This window comes from Orcinus orca, unplaced genomic scaffold, assembly GCF_937001465.1.
Source record: "Orcinus orca unplaced genomic scaffold, mOrcOrc1.1 scaffold_23, whole genome shotgun sequence".
NCBI lineage: Eukaryota > Metazoa > Chordata > Mammalia > Artiodactyla > Delphinidae > Orcinus > Orcinus orca.
Window position 1 is genome coordinate 1,613,930 of NW_026043884.1, and position 22,111 is coordinate 1,636,040.

The 22,111-nt window shown below is 43.5% G+C and overlaps 1 long non-coding RNA gene across 3 annotated transcripts in view; it reads left to right on the forward strand.

Moving 5' to 3' along the window:
* The window catches only part of LOC125963348 (uncharacterized), a 510,776-nt gene that overhangs the window by 42,614 nt on the left and 446,051 nt on the right, over positions 1–22,111 (forward strand). The window contains exon 2 of one of the 3 annotated variants that reach the window (XR_007475177.1): positions 9,045–9,116. The exons of the other annotated variants lie outside the window; for them this stretch is intronic. This is a non-coding gene — a long non-coding RNA (uncharacterized LOC125963348). The remainder of the gene's footprint in view (positions 1–9,044; positions 9,117–22,111) is intronic. 3 annotated transcript variants of the gene reach the window in all.

Below are 22,111 nucleotides of genomic sequence, written 5' to 3' on the forward strand. Positions count from 1 at the left end.
TTGCGGCCAGCTCACAAGAAAGCGACTTGAAGAAAGGAGCTTAGGGACACTGTAATTCACAAACATGCAGAGTTATAAAAGACAGCTATCGTCCAAAAATATACTGAAGTAAGGCTGCCAAGAGGACTTGAAAGCGGGGCAGAATTGCAGGAAACCGATTTCAGGAGGTAGACTGGAATTGCATTTAAAGCATAGGAAAAGAGGCAGAACTTTGAAAATGATGCACTTGGCCAAAAAGGGCGTATGCGTTTTTTCCTGAATATATTCAGGAAAAAAACGCATACGCCCTCTTTGGCCAACGGAGCAAGCTTACAAAGGAAATCTGCACTACAAAGAAGTCTCACATCTCCCCGGTCAAAAGGGCCATGTGAAAAAAGTGTAAAATCCAGAAAGGCAGGACAGGCCATGGAGAACTGGGAGCCTTGTTATGCTGAAGGGCGGGATGTAAATTGCCAACAGCCACTGGGGAGAAGTGTATGGTGTTTCCAGAAACATCTAAAAAACAAAGCAACAGAGCCTAGGACCCTTCCACTTATGGTCCTATAGCTTAGGGAAATTAAAATCAAAAAGACACAGCCACCCCAAAGTTTGGGATGGCTCTGTTTACAAGAACCTCGTTTACGGTACAAGTTCAATATCGCAGAAAGCGAAAAATGGATAAAGAAGATGTGGTACTTACGTACAATGCAATATCACTCAGCAATGAAATCTATGTCATCAGGCCCGTAGCAACATAATGAGTGGATTCAGGTATGATGATTCTAACTGAAATAAGTCACACAGAAAAAGAAACATCATAAGATATCACTAATAAACGGAATGTAAACTTGGCTACAAAGGAACTGAATTACAAAACAGAACAGGGTCTCAAATTCAAAAAACCAACTTATGCTTGCTTAAATGGAAAGGTGAGTTGGGGTGCTGCATAAAACCAGAGATTGAAATGAGCACAGATAAAGTTCCTTAAGCCAAATATGTAATATACAAGAGCTACTCCTTGCTCAACAAAATAGACTCATCTCCCAATATTAAACGCCTAATAATATAATTGACTAGTAAGTATCTTAAAACCTATGGATTGCTATGTCTCCAAAACAGAATCAAGCGTTTGTACAGGGGCATAAACGCAGCAGTGATAGGATTGGAGAGGTTCGGTGAGCAAATGAAGACCCTTTGAAGTCATATTGCATGGAACCCATTCCACGGGTCTCAACTCTCCAGGTTTAAGGGATTTTTCCTTCAGCTAAAACATGCATGTGGAACCCAGAGTATGATCAACCGTGTGATCGGGAGACGTGTTCAAATATGTCTCAGTTGTCGTCCCCTGGTACTTGGGTGCAACATTCCAGATGCTTTACTAAAACTCTCCTGACTTGGAGAGTCTGTGCCTTTAACCTCCTCTTTGGCCCAGTTTGCAATTTCTGCGGAAGATGAAGAGGAATAGGGAAAACCAATGAGAGACTAGCTGGAGGTGTCTGGATGGGCAAATTTAACTCTCATTTCCCACCAGGAAGAGGAATTAACCAAAGGCTCAGCATGCCGTGCCGGAACCAGATTAGGGCCTGAAACAATCCTGCGGTGTTGCGGCCAGCTCACAAGAAAGCGAGTTGAAGAAAGGAGCTCAGGGGCACTGTAATTCACAAACCTGCAGAGTTATAAATGACAGCTATCGTCCAAAAATCTACTGAAGTAAGGCTGCCAAGAGGACTTGAAAGCGGGGCAGAATTGCAGGAAACCGATTTCAGGAGGTAGACTGGAATTCCATTTAAAGCATAGGAAAAGATGCAGAACGTGGACAATGATGCACTTGGCCAGAAAGGGCGTATGTGTTTTTTCCTGAATATATTCAGGAAAAAACGCATACGCCCTTTTTGGCCAACCAAGCAAGCTTGCAAAGGAAATCTGCACTACAATGAAGTCTCACTTCCCCGGGGTCAAAACGGCCATCTGAAAAAAGTGTAAAATCCAGAAAGGCAGGACAGGCGTTGGAGAACTGGGAGCCTTGTTATGCTGATGGGCAGGATGTAAATTGCCAACAGCCACTCGGGAGAAGTGTATCGTGTTTCCTGAAACATCTAAGAAACAAAGCAACAGAGCCTGGGGCACTTCCACTTATGGTCCTATAGCTTAGGGAAATTAAAATCAAAAAGACACAGCCACCCCAAATTTTGGGATGGCTCTGTTTACAAGAACCTCGTTTATGGTACAAGTTCAATATCACAGAAAGTGAAAAATGGATAAAGAAGTTGTGGTACTTACGGACAATGCAATATCACTCAGCAATGAAATCTATGTCATCAGGCCCGTAGCAGCATAATGAGTGGATTCAGGTATGATGAATCTAACTGAAATAAGTCACAAAGAAAAAGAAACATCATAAGATATCACTAATACACGGAATGTAAACTTGGCTACACAGGAACTGGATTATAAAACAGCAGAGGGTCTCAAATTTAGAAAACCAACATATGCTTGCTTAAGGGGAAAGGTGAGTTGGGGTGCTGCATAAAACCAGAGATTGAAATGAGCACAGATAAAGTTCCTTAAGCCAAATTTGGAATAGACAAGAGCTACCCCTTGCTCAATGAAATGGACTCAACACCCCATATTAAACTCCTAAGAATGTAGCTGACTAGTAAGTATCTTAAAACCTATGGATTGCTATGTCTCTGAAAGAGAATCAAGCGTGAGTACAGGGGCATAAACGCAGCAGTGATAGGATTGGAGAGGTTCGGTGAGCAAATGAAGACCCTTTGAAGTCATATTTAATGGTACCCATTCCACGGGTATCACGTCTCCTGGTTTAAAGGTTTCTGCCTTCAGCTAAAACATGCATGTGGAACACATAGTATGATCAACTGTGTGATTGGGAGACGTGTTCCAATATGTCTCAGTTCTCATCCCCTGGTACTCAGGTACAACATTCCAGGTGCTTTACTAATACTCTCCCGACTTGGACAGTCAGTGTCTTTAACATCCTGTTTGGCCCAGTTTGCAATTTCTGCGGTAGATGAACAGGAATAGGGAGAACCAATGAGAGACTAGCTGGAGGTGTCTGGACGGGCAAATTTAACTCTCATTTCCCACCAGGAAGAGGAATTAACCAAAGGCTCAGCATGCCGTGCCGGAACCAGTATAGGGCCTGAAGCAATCCTGCGGTGTTGCGTCCAGCTCACAAGAAAGCGAGTTGAAGAAAGGAGCTCAGGGGCACTGTAATTCACAAACCTGCAGAGTTATAAATGACAGCTATCATCCAAAAATATACTGAAGTAAGGCTGCCAAGAGGACTTGAAAGCGGGGCAGAACTGCAGGAAACCAATTTCAGGAGGTACACTGGAATTGCATTTAAAGCATAGGAAAAGAGGCAAAACGTCGACAATGATGCACTTGGCCAAAAAGGGCGTATGCGTTTTTTCCTGAATATATTCAGGAAAAAACGCATACGCCCTTTTTGGCCAACCAAGCAAGCTTGCAAAGGAAATCTGCACTACAATGAAGTCTCACTTCCCCCCGGTCAAAAGGGCCAACTGAAAAAATTGTAAAATCCAGAAAGGCAGGACAGGCCATGGAGAACTGGGAGCCTTGTTATGCTGATGGGCGGGATGTATATTGCCAACAGCCAAATGGGAGAAGTGTATGGTGTTTCCTGAAACATCTAAAAAACAAAGCAACAAAGCCTAGGGCACTTCCACTTATGGCCCTATAGCTTAGGGAAATTAACATCAAAAAGACACAGCCACCCCAAAGTTTGGGACGGCTGTTTACAAGAAACTCGTTTACGGGACAAGTTCAATATCACAGAAAGTGAAAAATGGATAAAGAAGTTGTGGTACTTACGTACAATGCAATATCACTCAGCAATGAAATCTATGTCATCAGGCCCATAGCAGCATAATGAGTGGGCTCAGGTATGATGATTCTAACTGAAATAAGTCACACAGAAAAAGAAACATCATAAGATATCACGAATACACGGAATGTAAACTTGGCTACAAAGGAACTGAATTTCAAAACAGAACAGGGTTTCAAATTTAGAAAACCAACTTATGCTTGCTTAAGGGGAAAGGTGAGTTGGGGTGCTGCATAAAACCAGAGATTGAAATGAGCACAGATAAATTTCCTTAAGCCAAATATGGAATAGACAAGAGCTACTCCTTGCTCAACGAAATGGACTCAACACCCCATATTAAACGCCTAAGAATGTACCTGACTAGTAAGTATATTAAAAGCTATGGATTGCTATGTCTCCGAAAGAGAATCAAGCGTGTGTACAGGGGCATAAACGCAGCAGTGATAGGATTGGAGAGGTTCGGTGAGCAAATGAAGACCCTTTGAAATCATATTGCATGGTACCCATTCCACGGGTCTCAACTCTCCAGGTTTAAGGGATTCTTCCTTCAGCTAAATCATGCATGTGGAACCCAGAGTATGATCAACCATGTGATCGGGAGACGTGTTCCAATATGTCTCAGTTCTCGTCCCCTGGTACTCGGGTGCAACATTCCAGATGCTTTACTAACACTCTCCCGACTTGGAGAGTCAGTGCCTTTAACCTCCTGTTTGGCCCAGTTTGCAATTTCTGCGGAAGATGAACAGGAATAGGGAAGACCAATGAGAGACTAGCTGGAGGTGTCTGGACGGGCCAATTGAACTCTCATTTCCCACCAGGAAGAGGAATTAACCAAAGGCTCAGTGTGCCGTACCGGAACCAGATTAGGGCCTGAAGCAATCCTGCGGTGTTGCGGCCAGCTCACAAGAAAGCGAGTTGAAGAAAGGAGCTCAGGGGCACTGTAATTCACAAACCTGCAGAGTTATAAATGACAGCTATCGTCCAAAAATATACTGAAGTAAGGCTGCCAAGAGGACTTGAAAGCTGGGCAGAATTGCAGGAAACCTATTTCAGGAGGTAGACTGGAATTACATTTAAAGCATAGGAAAAGCGACAGAACGTCAACAATGATGCACTTGGCCAAAAAGGGCGTATGCGTTTTTTCCTGAATATATTCAGGAAAAAACGCATACGCCCTTTTTGGCCAACCAAGCAAGCTTGAAAAAGAAATCTGCACTACAATGAAGTCTCACTTCCCCCCGGTCAAAAGGGCCATCTGGAAAAAGTGTAAAATCCAGAAAGGCAGGACAGGCCATGGAGAACTGGGAGCCTTGTTATGCTGATGGGCGGGATGTAAATTGCCAACAGCCACTGGGGAGAAGTGTATGGTGTTTCCTGAAACATCTAAAAAACAAAGCAACAGAGCCTAGGGCACATCCACTTATGGCCCTATAGCTTAGGGAAATTAAAATCAAAAAGACACAGCCACCCCTAAATTTGGGATGGCTCCGTTTAAAAGAAACTCGTTTACGGAACTAGTTCAATAACGCAGAAAGTGAAAAATGGATAAAGAAGTTGTGGTACTTACATACAATGCAATATCACTCAGCAATGAAATCTATGTCATCAAGCCCATAGCAGCATAATGAGTGGATTCAGGTATGATGATTCTAACTGAAATAAGTCACACAGAAAAAGAAACATCGTAAGATATCACTAACACACGGAATGTAAACTTAGCTACACAGGAACTGAATTACAAAACAGAACAGGGTCTCAAATTTCGAAAACCAACTTATGCTTGCTTAAGGGGAAAGGTGAGTTGGGGTGCTGCATAAAACCAGAGATTGAAATGAGCACAGATAAAGTCCCTTAAGCCAAATATGTAACAGAGAAGAGCTACTCGTTGCTAAACGAAATGGACTCAACACCCCATATTAAACGCCTAAGAATGTACCTGACTAGTAAGTATCTTAAAACCTATGGATTCCTATGTCTCCGAAAGAGAATCAAGCATGTGTACAGGGGCATAAACGCAGCAGTGATAGTATTGGAGAAGTTCGGTGAGCAAATGAAGACCCTTTGAAGTCATATTGCATGGTACCTATTCCACGGGTCTCAACTCTCCAGGTTTAAGGGATTCTTCCTTCAGCTAAAACATGCATGTGGAACCCAGAGTATGATCAACCGTGTGATCGGGAGACGTGTTCAAATATGTCTCAGTTTTCGTTCCTGGTACTCGGGTGCAACATTCCAGACGCTTTACTAACACTCTCCCGACTTGGAGAGTCAGTGGCTTTAACCTCCTGTTTGGCCCAGTTTGCAATTTCTGCGGAAGATGAACACGAATAGGGAGAACCAATGAGACACTAGATGGAGGTGTCTGGACGGGCAAATTTAACTCTCATTTCCCACCAGGAAGAGGAATTAACCAAAGGCTCAGCATGCAATGCCGGACCAGATTAGGGCCTGAAGCAATCCTGCGGTGTTGCGGCCAGCTCACAAGAAAGCGAGTTGAAGAAAGGAGCTCAGGGGCACTGTAATTCACACACCTGCAGAGTTATAAATGACAGCTATCGTCCAAAAATATACTGAAGTAAGGCTGCCAAGAGGACTTGAAAGCGGGGCAGAATTGCAGGAAACCGATTTCAGGAGGTAGACTGGAATTGCATTTAAAGCATAGGAAAAGAGGCAGAACGTGCACAATGATGACTTGGCCAAAAAGGGCGTATGCTTTTTTTCCTGAATATATTCAGGAAAAAACGCATACGCCCTTTTTGGCCAACCAAGCAAGCTTGCAAAGGAAATCTGCACTACAATGAAGTCTCACTTCCCCCGGGTCAAAAGGGCCATCTGAAAAATGTGTAAAAACCAGAAAGGCAGGACAGGCCATGGAGAACTGGGAGCCCTGTTATGCTGTTGGGCGGGATGTAAATTGCCAACAGCCACTGGGGAGAAGTGTATGGTGTTTCCTGAAACCTCTAATAAACAAAGCAACAGAGCCTAGGGCACTTCCACTTATAGTCCTATAGCTTCCGGAAATTAAAATCAAAAAGACACAGCCACCCCAAAGTTTGGGACGGCTCTGTTTACAAGAACCTCGTTTACGGTACAAGTTCAGTATCACAGAAATTGAAAAATGGATAAAGAAGTTGTGGTACTTACGTAGAATGCAATATCACTCAGCAATGAAATCTATGTCATCAGGCCCGTAGCAGCATAATGAGTGGATTCAGGTATCATGATTCTAACTGAAATAAGTCACACAGAAAAAGAAACATCATAAGATATCACTAATACACGGAATGTAAACTTGGCTATACAGGAACTAGATTACAAAACAGAACAGGGTCTCAAATATAGAAAACCAACTTATGCTTGCTTAAGGGGAATGTTGAGTTGAGGTGCTGCATAAAACCAGAGATTGAAATGAGCACAGATAAAGTTCCTTAAGCCAAATATGTAATAGACAAGAGCTACTCCTTGCTCAACGAAATGGACTCAACACCTCATATTAAACGCCTAAGAATGTACCTGACTAGTAAGTATCTTAAAAGCTATGGATTGCTATGTCTCCGAAAGAGAATCAAGCGTGTGTACAGGGGCACAAACCCAGCAGTGATAGGATTGGAGAGGTTCGGTGAGCAAATGAAGACCCTTTGAAGTCATATTGCATGGTACCCATTCCACGGGTCTCAACTCTCCAGGTTTAAGGGATTCTTCCTTCAGCTAAAACATGCATGTGGAACCCAGAGTATGATCAACCGTGTGATCGGGAGACGTGTTGAAATATGTCTCAGTTCTCGTCCCCTGGTACTCGGGTGCAACATTCCAGACGCTTTACTAACACTCTCCCGACTTGGAGAGTCAGTGCCTTTAACCTCCTGTTTCGCCCAGTTTGCAATTTCTGCGGAAGATAAACAGGAATAGGGAGAACCAATGAGAGACTAGCTGGAGGTGTCTGGACGGTCAAATTTAACTCTCATTTCCCACCAGGAAGAGGAATTAACCAAAGGCTCAGCGTGCCATGTCGGAATCAGATTAGGGCTTGAAGCAATCCTGCGGTGTTGCGGTCAGCTCACAAGAAAGCAATTTGAAGAAAGGAGGTCAGGGGCACTGTAATTCACAAACCTGCAGAGTTATAAATGACAGCTATCGTCCAAAAATATACTGAAGTAAGGTTGCCAAGAGGACTTGAAAGCGGGGCAGAATTGCAGGAAACCGATTTCAGGAGGTAGACTGGAATTGCATTTAAAGCATAGGAAAAGAGGCAGAACGTGCACAATGATGCACTTGGCCAAAAAGGGCGTATGCGTTTTTTCCTGAATATATTCAGGAAAAAACGCATACGCCCTTTTTGGCCAACCAAGCAAGCTTGCAAAGGAAATCTGCACTACAATGAAGTCTCACTTCCCCCCGGACAAAAGGGCCATCTGAAAAAAGTGTAAAATCCAGAAAGGCAGAACAGGCCATGGAGAACTGGGAGCCTTGTTATGCTGATGGGCGGGATGTGAACTGCCAACAACCACTCGGGAGAAGTGTATGGTGTTTCCTGAAACATCTAAAAAACAAAGCAACAGAGCCTAGGGCACTTCCACTTATGGTCCTATAGCTTAGGGAAATTAAAATCAAAAAGACACAGCCACCCCAAAGTTTGGGACGGCTCTGTTTACAAGAACCTCATTTACGGTACAAGTTCAATATCGCAGAAAGTGAGAAATGGATAAACAAGAAGTGGTACTTACGTACAATGCAATATCACTCAGCAATGAAATCTATGTCATCAGGCCCGTAGCAGCATAATGAGTGGATTCAGGTATGATGATTCTAACTGAAATAATTCACACAGAAAAAGAAACATCATAAGATATCACTAATACACGGAATGTAAACTTGGCTACACAGGAACTCGATTACAAAACAGAACAGGGTCTCAAATGTAGAAAACCAACTTATGCTTGCTTAAGGGGAAAGGTGAGTTGGGGTGCTGCATAAAACCAGAGATTGAAATGAGCACAGATAAAGTTCCTTAAGCCAAATATGTAATAGACAAGAACTACTCCTTGCTCAACGAAATGGGCTCAACACCCCGTATTGAACGCCTAAGAATGTAGCTGACTAGTAAGTATCTTAAAACTTATGGATTGCTATGTCTCCAAAACAGAATCAAGCATGCGTACAGTGGCAAAAACACAGCAGTGATAGGATTGGAGAGGTTCGGTGAGCAAATGAAGACCCTTTGAAGTCATATTGCATGGTACCCATTCCACGGGTTTCAACTCTCCAGGTTTAAGGGATTCTTCCTTCAGCTAAAACATGCATGTGGAACCCAGAGTATGATCAACCGTGTGATCGGGCGACGTGTTCCAATATGTCTCAGTTCTCGTCCCCTGGTAATCGGTTGCAAAATTCCAGATGCTTTACTAACACTCTCCCGACTTGGAGAGTCAGTGCCTTTAACCTCCTGTTTGGCCCAGTTTGTAAATTCCGCGGAAGATGAACAGGAATAGGGAGAACCAATGAGAGACTAGCTGGAGGTGTCCGGACGGGAAAATTTAACTCTCATTTCCCACCAGGAAGAGGAATTAACCAAAGGCTCAGCATGCCGTGCCGGAACCAGATTAGGGCCTGAAGCAATCCTGCGGTGTTGCGGCCACCTCAGGAGAAAGCGAGCTGAAGAAAGGAGCTCAGGGGCACTGTAATTCACAAACCTGCAGAGTTATAAATGACAGCTATCGTCCAAAAATATACTGAAGTAAGGCTGCCAAGAGGACTTGAAAGCGGGGCAAAATTGCAGGAAACCGATTTCAGGAGGTAGACTGGAATTGCATTTAAAGCATAGGAAATGAGGCAGAACGTCCACAATGATGCACTTGGGCAAAAAGGGCGTATGCGTTTTTTCCTGAATATATTCAAGAAAAAAAGCATACGCACATTTTCGCCAACCAATCAAACTTGCAAAGGAAATCTGCACTACAATGAAGTCGCATTTCCCCCCAGTCAAATGGGCCATCTGAAAAAAGTGTAAAATCCAGAAAGGCAGGACAGGCCATGGAGAACTGGGAGCCTTGTTATGCTGATGGGCGGGATGTAAATTGCCAACAGCCACTCAGGAGAAGTGTATGGTGTTTCCTGTAACATCGAAAAAACAAAGCAACAGAGCCTAAGGCAGTTCCACTTATGGTCCTATAGCTTAGGGAAATTGAAATCAAAAAGACACAGCCACCCCAAAGTTTGGGACAGCTCTGTTTACAAGAACCTCGTTTATGGTACAAGTTCAATATCTCAGAAAGTGAAAACTGGATAAAGAAGTTGTGGTACTTACGTACAATGCAATATCAATCAGCAATGAAATCTATGTCATCAGGCCTGTAAAGCATAGAGTGGATTCAGGTATGATGATTCTAACTGAAATAAGTCACACAGAAAAAGAAACATCATAAGATAACACTAATACACGGTGTGTAAACTTGGCTACACAGGAACTGGATTACAAAACAGAACAGGGTCTCAAATTTAGAAAACCAACTTATGCTTGCTTAAGGGGAAAGGTGAGTTGGGGTGCTGCATAAAACCAGAGATTGAAATGAGCACAGATAAAGTTCCTTAAGCCAAATATGTAATAGACAAGGGCTACTCCTTGCTCAACGAAATGGACTCAAAACCCCATATTAAACGCCTAAGAATGTACCTGACTAGTAAGTATCTTAAAACTTATGGATTGCTATGTCTCTGAAAGACAATCAAGCGTGAGTACAGGGGCATAAACGGAGCAGTGATAGGTTTGGAGAGGTTCAGTGAGCAAATGAAGACCCTTTGAAGTCATATTGCATGGTACCCATTCCACGGGTCTCAACTCTCCAAGTTTAAGGGATTCTTCCTTCAGCTAAAAAATGCATGTGGAACACAGAGTGTGATCAACCGTGTGATCGGGAGATGTGTTCTAATATGTCTCAGTTCTCATCCCCTGGTACTCGGGTGCAAAATTGCAGACGCTTTACTAACATTCTCCCGACTTGGAGAGACAGTGCCTTTAACCTCCTGTTTGGCCCAGTTTGCAATTTCTGCGGAAGATGAACAGGAATAGGGAGAACCAATGAGAGACTAGCTGGAGGTGTCTGGACGGGCAAATTTAACTCTCATTTCCCACCAGGAAGAGGAATTAACCAAAGGATCAGCATACCGTGCCGGAAACAGATTAGGGCCTGAAGCAATCCTGCGGTGTTGCGGCCAGCTCACAAGAAAGCGAGTTGAAGAAAGGAGCTCAGGGGCACTGTAATTCACAAACCTGCAGAGTTATAAATGAGAGCTATTGTCCAAAAATATACTGAAGTAAGGCTGCCAAGAGGACTTGAAAGCGGGGCAGAATTGCAGGAAACCGATTTCAGGAGGTAGAGTGGAATTGCATTTAAAGCATAGGAAAAGAGGCAGAACGTCCACAATGATGCACTTGGCCAAAAAGGGCGTATGCGTTTTTTCCTGAATATATTCAGGAAAAAACGCATATGCCCTTATTGGCCAACCAAGCAAGCTTGCAAAGGAAATCTGCACTACAATGAAGTCTCACTTCCCCCGGGTCAAAAGGGCCATCTGAAAAAAGTGTAAAATCCAGAAAGGCAGGACAGGCCATGGAGAACTGTGAGCCTTGTTATGCTGATGGGCGGGATGTAAATTGCCAACAGCTACTCAGGAGAAGTGTATGGTGTTTCCTGAAACATCTAAAAAACTGAGGAACAGAGCCTAGGGCACTTCCACTTATGGTCCTATAGCTTAGGGAAATTAAAATCAAAAAGACACAGCCACCCCAAAGTTTGGGACAGCTCTGTTTACAAGAACCTCATTTACGGTACAAGTTCAATATCACAGAAAGCGAAAAATGGATAAAAAAGTTGTGGTACTTATGTACAATGCAATATCAATCAGCAATGAAATCTATGTCATCAGGCCTGTAAAGCATAGAGTGGATTCAGGTATGATGATTCTAACTGAAATAAGTCACACAGAAAAAGAAACGTCATAAGATATCACTAATACACGGAATGTAAACTTGGCTACACAGGCACTGAATTACAAAACAGAACAGGGTCTCAAATATAGAAAACCAACTTATGCTTGCTTAAGGGGAAAGGTGAGTTGGGGTGCTGCATAAAACCAGAGATTGAAATGAGCACAGATAAAGTTCCTTAAGCCAAATATGTAATAGACAAGAGCTACTCCTTGCTCAACAAAATGGACTCAACACCCCATATTAAACGCCTAAGAATTTACCTGACTAGTAAGTATCTTAAAACCTATGGATTGCTATGTCTCCGAAAGAGAATCAAGCGTGTGTACAGGGGCATAAACGCAGCAGTGATAGGATTGGAGAGGTTTGGTGAGCAAATTAAGACCCTTTGAAGTCACATTGCATGGTACCCATTCCACGGGTCTCAACTCTCCAGGTTTAAGGGATTCTTCCTTCAGCTAAAACATGCATGTGGATCCCAGAGTATGATCAACCGTGTGAGTGGGAGACGTTTTCAAATATGTCTCAGTTCTCGTACCCTGGTACTCAGGTGCAACATTCCAGACGATTTATTAACACTCTCCCGACTTGGAGAGTCAGTGCCTTTAACCTCCTGTATGGCCCAGTTTGCAATTTCTGCGGAAGATGAACAGGAATAGGGAGAACCAATGAGAGACTAGCTGGAGGTGTCTGGACGGGCGAATTTAACTCTCATTTCCCACCAGGAAGAGAAATTAACAAAAGGCTCAGCGTGCCGTGCCGGAACCAGATTAGGGCCTGAAGCAATCCTGCGGTGTTGCGGCCAGCTAACAAGAAAGCGAGTTGAAGAAAGGAGGTCAGGGACACTGTAATTCACAAACCTGCAGAGTTATAAATGACAGCTATCGTCCAAAAATATACTGAAGTAAGGCTGCCAAGAGGACTTGAAAGCGGGGCAGAATTGCAGGAAACCGATTTCAGGAGGTAGAGTGGAATTGCATTTGAAGCATAGGAAAAGAGGCAGAACGTCCACAATGATGCACTTGGCCAAAAAGGGCGTATGCGTTTTTTCCTGAATATATTCAGGACAAAACACATACACACTTTTTGGCCAACCAAGCAAGCTTGCAAAGGAAATCTGCACTACAATGAAGTCTCACTTCCCCCCAGTCAAAAGGGCCATCTGAAAAAAGTGTAAAATCCAGAAAGGCAGGACAGGCCATGGAGAACTGGGAGCCTTGTTATGCTGTTGGGCGGGATGTAAATTGCCAACAGCCACTCAGGAGAAGTGTATGGTGTTTCCTGGAACATCTAAAAAAAAGCAACAGAGCCTAGGGCACTTCCACTTATGGTCCTATAGCTTAGGGAAATTAAAATCAAAAGACACAGCCAACCCAATGTTTGGGACAGCTCTGTTTACAAGAACCTCGTTTACGGTACAAGTTCAATTTCACAGAAAGCGAAAAATGGATAAAGAAGTTGTGGTACTTACGTACAATGCAATATCACTCAGCAATGAAATCTATGTCATCAGGCCCGTAGCAGCATAATGAGTGGATTCAGGTATGATGATTCTAACTGAAATAAGTCACACAGAAAAAGAAACATCATAAGATATCACTAATACACGGAATGTAAACTTGGCTACACAGGAACTGGATTACAAAACAGAACAGGGTCTCAAATTTAGAAAACCAACTTATGCTTTCTTAAGGCGAAAGGTGAGTTGGGGTGCTGCATAAAACCAGAGATTGAAATGAGCACAGATAAAGTTCGTTAAGCCAAATATGGAACAGACAAGAGCTACTCCTTGCTCAATGAAATGGACTCAACACCCCATATTAAACGCCTAAGAATGTACCTGACTAGTAAGAATCTTAAAACCTATGGATCGCTATGTCTCCGAAAGAGAATCAAGCGTGTGTACAGGGGCATAAACGCAGCAGTGATAGGATTGGAGAGGTTCGGTGAGCAAATGAAGACTTTTTGAAGTCATATTGCATGGTACCCATTCCACGGGTCTCAACTCTCCAGGTTTAAGGGATTCTTCCTTCAGCTAAATCATGCATGTGGAACCCGGAGTATGATCAACCGTGTGATCGGGAGAGGTGTTCAAATATGTCTCAGTTTTCGTCCCCTGGTACTCGGGTGCAACATTCCAGACGCTTTACTAACACTCTCCCGACTTGGAGAGTCAGTGCCTTTAACCTCCTGTTTGGCCCAGTTTGCAATTTCTGCGGAAGATGAACAGGAATAGGGAGAACCAATGTGAGACTAGCTGGAGGTGTCTGGACGGGCAAATTTAACTCTCATTTCCCACCAGGAAGAGGAATTAACCAAAGGCTCAGCGTGCCGTGCCAGACCATGATTAGGGCCTGAAGCAATCCTGCGGTGTTGCGGCCAGCTCACAAGAAAGCGAGTTGAAGAAAGGAGCTCAGGGGCACTGTAATTCACAAACCTGCAGAGTTATAAATGACAGCTATCGTCCAAAAATATACTGAAGTAAGGCTGCCAAGAGGACTTGAAAGCGGGGCAGAATTGCAGGAAACCGATTTCAGGAAGTAGACTGGAATTGCATTTAAAGCATAGGAAAAGAGGCAGAACGTCCACAATGATGCACTTGGCCAAAAAGGGCGTATGCGTTTTTTCTTGAATATATTCAGGAAAAAACGCATACGCCCTTTTGAGCCAATCAAGCAAGCTTGCAAAGGAAATCTGCACTATAATGAAGTCTCACTTCCCCCCGGTCAAAAGGGCCATCTGAAAAAAGTGTAAAATCCAGAAAGGCAGGACAGGCCATGGAGAACTGGGAGCCTTGTTATGCTGATGGACGGGATGTAAATTGCCGACAGCCACTAGGGAGAAGTGTATGGTGTTTCCTGAAACATATAAAAAACAAAGCAACAGAGCCTAGGGCACTTCCACTTATGGTCCTATAGCTTAGGGAAATTAAAATCAAAAAGACACAGCCACCCCAAAGTTTGGGACGGCTCTGTTTACAAGAACCTCCTTTACGGTACAAGTTCAATTTCGCAGAAAGTGAAAAATGGATAAAGAAGTTGTGGTACTTACGTACAATGCAATATCACTCAGCAATGAAATCTATGTCATCAGGCCCGTAGCAGCATAATGAGTGGATTCAGGTATGATGATTCTAACTGAAATAAGTCACACAGAAAAAGAAACATCATAAGATATCACTAATACACGGAATGTAAACTTGGATACACAGGAAGTGGATTACAAAACAGAACAGGGTCTCAAATTTAGAAAACCAACTTATGCTTGCTTAAGGGGAAAGATGAGTTGGGGTGCTGCATAAAACCAGAGACTGAAATGAGCACTGATAAAGTTCCTTAAGCCAAATATGTAACAGACAAGAGCTACTCCTTGCTCAACGAAATGGACTCAACACCCCATATTAAACGCCTAAGAATGTACCTGACTAGTAAGTATCTTAAAACCTATGGATTGCTATGTCTCCGAAAGAGAATCAAGCGTGTGTACAGGGGCAAAAACGCAGCTGTGATAGGGTTGGAGAGGTTCGGTGAGCAAATGAAGACCCTTTGAAGTCATATTGCATGGTACCCATTCCACGGGTCTCAACTCTCCAGGTTTAAGGGATTCTTCCTTCAGCTAAAACATGCATGTGGAACCCAGAGTATGATCAACCCTGTGATCGGGAGATGTGTTCAAATATGTCTCAGTTTTCATGCCCTGGTACTCGGGTGCAACATTCCAGACGCTTTATTAACACTCTCCCGACTTGGAGAGTCAGTGCCTTTAACCTCCTGTTTGGCCCAGTTTGCAATTTCTGCGGAAGATGAACAGGAATAGGGAGAACCAATGAGAGACTAGCTGGAGGTGTCTGGACGGGCAAATTTAACTCTCATTTCCCACCAAGAAGAGGAATTAACCAACGGCTCAGCGTGCCGTGCCGAAACCAGATTAGTGCCTGAAGCAAAACTGCGGTGTTGTGGCCAGCTCACAAGAAAGCGAGTTGAAGAAAGGAGCTCAGGGGCACTGTAATTCACACACCTGCAGAGTTATAAATGACAGCTCTATCATCCAAAAATATACTGAAGTAAGGCTGCCAAGAGGACTTGAAAGTGGGGCAGAATTGCAGGAAACCAATTTCAGGAGGTACACTGGAATTGCATTTAAAGCATAGGAAAAGAGGCAGAACGTCCACAATGATGCACTTGGCCAAAAAGGGCATATGCGTTTTTTCCTGAATATATTCAGGAAAAAACATATACGCCGTTTTTGGCCAACAAAGCAAGCTTGCAAAGGAAATCTGCACTACAATGAAGTCTCACTTCCCCCCGGTCAAAAGGGCCATCTGAAAAAAGTGTAAAATCCAGAAAGGCAGGACAGGCTATGGAGAACTGGGAGCCTTGTTATGCTGATGGGCGGGATGTAAATTGCCAAAAGCCACTGGGGAGAAGTGTATGGTGTTTCCGGAAACATCTAAAAAACAAAGCAACAGAGCCTAGGGCACTTCCACTTATGGTCCTATAGCTTAGGGAAATTAAAATCAAAAAGACACAGCCACCCCAAATTTTGGGACGGCTCTGTTTACAAGAACCTCGTTTATGGTACAAGTTCAATATAGCAGAAAATGAAAAATGGATAAAGAAGTTGTGGTACTTACGTACAATGCAATATCACTCAGCAATGAAATCTTTGTCAACAGGCCTGTAGCAGAAAATGAGTGGGTTCAGGTATGATGATTCTAACTGAAATAAGTCACACAGAAAAAGAAACGTCATAAGATATCACTAATACACGGAATGTAAACTTGGCTACACAGGCACTGAATTACAAAACAGAACAGGGTCTCAAATTTAGAAAACCAACTTATGCTTGCTTAAGGGGAAAGATGAGTTGGGGTGCTGCATAAAACCAGAGATTGAAATGAGCACAGATAAAGTTCCTTAAGCCAATTATGTAAAAGACAAGAGCTACTCCTTGCTCAACGAAATGGACTCAACACCCCATATTAAACGCCTAAGAATGTACCTGACTAGTAAGTATCTTAAAACCTATGGATTGCTATGTCTCCGAAAGAGAATCAAGCGTGTGTACAGGGGCATAAACACAGCAGTGATAGGATTGGAGAGGTTTGGTGAGCAAATGAAGACCCTTTGAAGTCACATTGCATGGTACCCATTCCACGGGTCTCAACTCTCCAGGTTTAAGGGATTCTTCCTTCAGCTAAAACATGCATGTGGATCCCAGAGTATGATCAACCGTGTGAGTGGGAGACTTTTTCAAATATGTCTCAGTTCTCGTCCCCTGGTACTCGGGTGCAACATTCCAGACGCTTTATTAACACTCTCCCGACTTGGAGAGTCAGTGCCTTTAACCTCCTGTATGGCCCAGTTTGCAATTTCTGCGGAAGATGAACAGGAATAGGGAGGACCAATGAGAGACTAGCTGGAGGTGTCTGGACGGGCGAAATTAACTCTCATTTCCCACCAGGAAGAGGAATTAAGCAAAGGCTCAGCGTGCCGTGCCGGAACCAGATTAGGGCCTGAAGCAATCCTGCGGTGTTGCGGCCAGCTCACAAGAAAGCGAGTTGAAGAAAGGAGCTCAGGGGCACTGTAATTCACAAACCTGCAGAGTTATAAATGACAGCTATCGTCCAAAAATATACTGAAGTAAAGCTTCCAAGAAGACTTGAAAGCGGGGCAGAATTGCAGGAAACCGATTTCAGGTGGTAGACATGATTTGCATTTAAAGCATAGGAAAAGAGGCAGAACGTCGACAATGATGCACTTGCCAAAAAGGGCGTATGCTTTTTTTCCTGAATATATTCAGGAAAAAAAGCATACGCCCTTTTAGGCCAACAAAGCAAGCTTGCAAAGGAAATCAGCACTACAATGAAGTCTCACTTCCCCCCAGTCAAAAGGGCCATCGGAAAAAAGTGTAAAATCCAGAAAGGCAGGACAGGCCATGGAGAACTGGGAGCCTTGTTATGCTGTTGGGCGGGATGTAAATTGCCAACAGCCACTCAGGAGAAGTGTATGGTGTTTCCTGGAACATCTAAAAAAAAGCAACAGAGCCTAGGGCACTTCCACTTATGGTCCTATAGCTTAGGGAAATTAAAATCAAAAGACACAGCCAACCCAATGTTTGGGACAGCTCTGTTTACAAGAACCTCGTTTACGGTACAAGTTCAATTTCACAGAAAGCGAAAAATGGATAAAGAAGTTGTGGTACTTACGTACAATGCAATATCACTCAGCAATGAAATCTATGTCATCAGGCCCGTAGCAGCATAATGAGTGGATTCAGGTATGATGATTCTAACTGAAATAAGTCACACAGAAAAAGAAACATCATAAGATATCACTAATACACGGAATGTAAACTTGGCTACACAGGAACTGGATTACAAAACAGAACAGGGTCTCAAATTTAGAAAACCAACTTATGCTTTCTTAAGGCGAAAGGTGAGTTGGGGTGCTGCATAAAACCAGAGATTGAAATGAGCACAGATAAAGTTCGTTAAGCCAAATATGGAATAGACAAGAGCTACTCCTTGCTCAACGAAATGGACTCAACACCCCATATTAAACGCCAATGAATGTACCTGACTAGTAAGTATCTTAAAACCTATGGATTGCTATGTCTCTGAAAGACAATCAACCGTGTGTACAGGGGCATAAACGCAGCAGTGATAGGATTGGAGAGGTACGGTGAGCAAATGAAGACCCTTTGAAGTCATATTGCATGGTACCCATGCCACGGGTCTCAACTCTCCAGGTTTAAGGGATTCTTCCTTCAGCTGAAACATGCATGTGGAACCCAGAGGATGATCAACCGTGTGATCGGGAGACGTGTTCAAATATGTCTCAGTTTTCGTCCCCTGGTACTCGGGTGCAACATTCCAGACGCTTTACTAACACTCTCCCGACTTGGAGAGTCAGTGCCTTTAACCTCCTGTTTGGCCCAGTTTGCAATTTCTGCAGAAGATGAACAGGGATAGGGAGGACCAATGAGAGACTAGCTGGAGGTGTCTGGACGGGCAATTTTAACTCTCATTTCCCACCAGGAAGAGGAATTAACCAAAGGCTCAGCGTGCAGTGCCGAAACCAGATTAGGGACTGAAGCAATCCTGCGGTGTTGCGGTCAGCTAACAAGAAAGCGAGTTGAAGAAAGGAGCTCAGGGGCACTGTAATTCACAAAACTGCAGAGTTATAAATGACAGCTATCGTCCAAAAATATACTGAAGTAAGGCTGCCAAGAGGACTTGAAAGCGGGGCAGAATTGCAGGAAACCGATTTCAGGAGGTAGACTGGAATTGCATTTAAAGCATAGGAAAAGAGGCAGAACGTCGACAATGATGCACTTGGCCGAAAAGGGCATATGCGTTTTTTTTGAATATATTCAGGGAAAAAACGCATATGCCCTTTTTGGCCAACCAAGCAAGCTTGCAAAGGAAATCTGCACTACAATGAAGTCTCACTTCCCCCCCAGTCAAAAGGGCCGTCTGAAAAAAGTGTAAAATCCAGAAAGGCAGGACAGGCCATGGAGAACTGGGAGCCTTGTTATGCTGATGGGTGGGATGTAAATTGACAACAGCCACTTGGGAGATGTGTATGGTGTTTCCTGAAACATCTAAAAAACAAAGCAACAGAGCCTAGGGCACTTCAACTTATGGTCCTATAGCTTAGGGAAATTAAAATCAAAAAGACACAGCCACCCCAAAGTTTGGGACGGCTCTGTTTACAAGAACCTCGTTTATGGTACAAGTTCAATATCGCAGAAAGCAAAAAATGGATAAAGAAGTTGTGTTACTTAAGTACAATGCAATATCACTCAGCAATGAAATCTATGTCATCAGGCCCGTAGCAGCATAATGAGTGGATTCAGGTATGATGATTCTAACTGAAATATGTCACACAGAAAAAGAAACATCATAAGATATCACTAATACATGGAATGTAAACTTGGCTACACAGGAACTGAATTACAAAACAGAACAGGGTCTCAAATTTAGAAAACCAACTTATGCTTGCTTCAGGGGAAAGGTGAGTTGGGGTGCTGTATAAAACCAGAGATTGAAATGAGCACAGATAAAGTTCCTTAAGCCAAATATTGAATAGACAAGAGCTACTCCTTGCTCAACGAAATGGGCTCAACATCCCATAATAAACGCTTAAGAATGTACCTGACTAGTAAGTATCTTAAAACATATGGATTGCTATGTCTCCGATAGAGAATCAAGCGTGTGTACAGAGGCATAAACGCAGCAGTGATAGGACTGGCGAAGTTCGGTGAGCAAATGAAGAACCTTTGAAGTCATATTGCATGGTACCCATTCCACGGGTCTCAACTCTCCAGGTTTAATGGATTCTTCCTTCAGCTAAAACATGCATGTGGAACCCAGAGTATGATCAACCGTGTGATCGGGAGACGTGTTGAAATATGTCTCAGTTCTCGTCCCCTGGTACTTGGGTGCAACATTCCAGATGCTTTACTAATACTCTCCCGACTTGGAGAGTCAGTGCCTTTAACCTCCTGTTAGGCCCAGTTTGCAATTTCTGCGAAAGATGAACAGTAATAGGGAGAATCAATGAGAGACTAGCTGGAGGTGTCTGGACGGGCAAATTTAACTCTCATTTCCCCCCAGCAGGAGGAATTAACCAAAGGCTCAGCGTGCCGTGCCGGAGCCAGATTAGGGCCTGAAGAAATCCTGCGGTGTTGCGGCCAGCTCACAAGAAAGCGAGTTGAAGAAAGGAGCTCAGGGGCACTGTAATCACAAACCTGCAGAGTTATAAATGACAGCTATCGTCCAAAAATATACTGAAGTAAGGCTGCCAAGAGGAGTTGAAAGCGGGGCATAATTGCAGGAATCCGATTTCAGGAGGTAGACTGGAATTGCATTTAAAGCATAGGAAAACAGGCAGAACGTCGACAATGATGCACTTGGCCAAAACGGGTGTATGCATTTTCTCCTGAATATATTCAGGAAAAGATGCATACGCCCTTTTTGGCCAACCAAGCAAGCTTGCAAAGGAAATCTGCACTACAATGAAGTCTCACTTCCCCCCGGTGAAAAGGGCTATCTGAAATAATTGTAACATCCAGAAAGGCAGGACAGGCCATGGAGAACTGGGAGCCTTGTTATGCTGATGGGCGGGATGTAAGTTGCCAACAGCCACTCTGGAGAAGTTTATGGTGTTTCCTGAAACATGTAAAAAACAAAGCAACAGAGCCAAGGGCACTTCCACTTATGGTCCTATAGCTTAGGGAAATTAAAATCAAAAAGACACAGCCACCCCAAAGTTTGGGACGGCTCTGTTTACAAGAACCTCATTTACGGTACAACTTCAATATCGCAGAAAGCGAAAAATGGATAAAGAAGTTGTGGTACTTACGTACAATGCAATATCACTCAGCAATGAAATCTATGTCATCAGGCCCGTAGCAGCATAATGAGTGGATTCAGGTATGATGATTCTAACTGAAATAAGTCACACAGAAAAAAAAACATAAGATATCACTAATACATGGAATGAGAACTTGGCTACTCATGAACTGAATTACAAAACAGAACAGGGTCTCATGTTTAGAAAACCAACTTATGCTTGCTTAAGGGGGAACGTGAGTTGGGGTGCTGCATAAAACCAGAGATTGAAATGAGCACAGATAAAGTTCCTTAAGCCAAATATGGAATAGACAAGAGCTACTCCTTGCTCAACGAAATGGACTCAACACCCCATATTAAACGCCTAAGAATGTACTTGACTAGTAAGTATCTGAAATCCTATGGATTGCTATGTCTCCGAAAGAGAATCAAGTGTGTGTACAGGGACATAAACGGAGCAGTGAAAGGATTGGAGAGGTTCGCTGAGCAAATGAAGACCCTTGGAGGTCATATTGCATTGTACCCATTCCACAAGTCTCAACTCTCCAGGTTTAAGGGATTCTTCCTTCAGCTAAAACATGCATGTGGAGCCCAGAGTATGATCAACCGTGTGATCGGGAGACGTGTTCTAATATGTCTCAGTTCTCGTCCCCTGGTACTCGGGTGCAACATTCCAGACGCTTTACTAACACTCTCCCGACTTGGAGAGTCAGTGCCTTTAACCTCTTGTTTTGCGCAGTTTGCAATTTCAGCGGAAGATGAACAGGAATAGGGAGAACCAATGAGAGACTAGCTGTAGGTGTCTGGACGGGCAAATTTAACTCTCATTTCCCACCAGGAAGAGGAATTAACCAAAGGCTCAGCTTGCCGTGCCAGAACAAGATTAGGGCCTGAAGCAATCCTGTGGTGTTGCGGCCAG